Below are 1,269 nucleotides of genomic sequence, written 5' to 3' on the forward strand. Positions count from 1 at the left end.
GCCATTTTATTTAATGATGAGTGTGAATCTGTTAATACATATGCACACTCACACACTAGATCATGACTTTTCCCTGATTGTCAATCATCACCTTGGTCACACCCTCTGCCCTTTATCCCTTCCCTTTTGTCTTATTCCTTATCAGTTAAGAGAGAGAGAGAGGGAGGGAGAGATTGAAGGAGGAAGAAAAACAGTGGGGGGTTACCTGTACTGAGTGGCCCCACCTCTCTCTTCTGGCCAGTGAGAATAAGTAAACACTAAACCACCTTTGCTTGCCTCCACACTCAGACATCCAGACACTGGCAGGCGAGGAGAGTCTCTTACTGCCGCAGCCTGTCAGCATCAAAGCAGAGTGAATGGACAGACAGAGAGAGAGTTTCAGACAAGTGTGAATGTGCAAAGTGACTCCCAAAAGCCAAAAACGCACCGACTACATCTTCTTGGCCTGCTTGTCCATATCTGCGCTCCTCAGTTTGGGATACAGGTACAGTGTTAATGTCGAACCTCAAGTGTTTTTCTGTCTTTTTGATGGTCTCTGTACTGAAAAGTTGTCTCGTTTAAGGTGCTTTTAAAACTTCTGTGTCGCTCTGTGTTTTAAAAAAAAGACTTTTGACCTCCAGAAATCTTAATCTGGCCTTGAAAAGCCTTGAAAGACCAGATTCTCCAGTTTGAGCGAAATCTGCAATTCTTGAACTGTCAGACGTCTTTTTGATAGATGACCTTAACACTTCCTAGTGTTCCTCTGTCCTCCATGTAAAATGTTTGGAAATTTAGTTTGATGTTACGAACAAAACTTTACAGGAAACAACTCTTTACTCTTGGAGTTTGTCTTGTTGTCTATTTTTACTCTCTTCTCGTTGAGGAAATCTGGCGTTTTGCTTTATTTGGTACCAGACTTCCCTGTTTCACCACTTTATCAGAGCCGAAATGATTGGAAACAGACAACAATGGCACTTAAACCAATCAGTGGCTGGAATGGAGATTGTGATGTCCTTTTAGTGAAACCAGTGGAACCAGTGGAGTGGCATGACACTGTATGCATGTGTGTGTTTGTGTGTGTGTGTGTGTGTGTGTGTATGTGTGTTAAAGGTGGGGGATAAAAAATGCTTCAGTGACTTCATGGAGAGGCTGGTATTATTACCCATAGACTTCCGGGTTGGTCGTCATATAATATGTGGACTTTTACCTGGGTTAGGTGAGCTGTTTGCTGTGTGCGTGTGTGTGTGTGTGTGTGTGTGTGTGTGTGTATGTTTGTGTATGTGTGTGTGT

General features: G+C 42.9%; 1 protein-coding gene across 6 annotated transcripts in view; it reads left to right on the top strand.

Moving 5' to 3' along the window:
• The first annotated feature begins 224 nt into the window (after positions 1–224).
• The window catches only part of rbm47 (RNA binding motif protein 47), an 18,683-nt gene continuing 17,638 nt past the window's right edge, over positions 225–1,269 (top strand). For 4 of the 6 annotated variants that reach the window (XM_035660392.1, XM_035660396.1, XM_035660399.1 and 1 more), the window contains exon 1: positions 225–484. The gene's annotated coding sequence lies outside the window, so the exon portion shown is untranslated. The remainder of the gene's footprint in view (positions 485–1,269) is intronic. The other 2 variants (XM_035660397.1, XM_035660400.1) reach the window with 1 other exon arrangement.

Source organism: Morone saxatilis, unplaced genomic scaffold (genome assembly GCF_004916995.1).
Source record: "Morone saxatilis isolate NCDOM2014 unplaced genomic scaffold, NCSU_SB_2.0 Contig17, whole genome shotgun sequence".
In the NCBI taxonomy this organism is placed as follows: Eukaryota; Metazoa; Chordata; class Actinopteri; family Moronidae; genus Morone; species Morone saxatilis.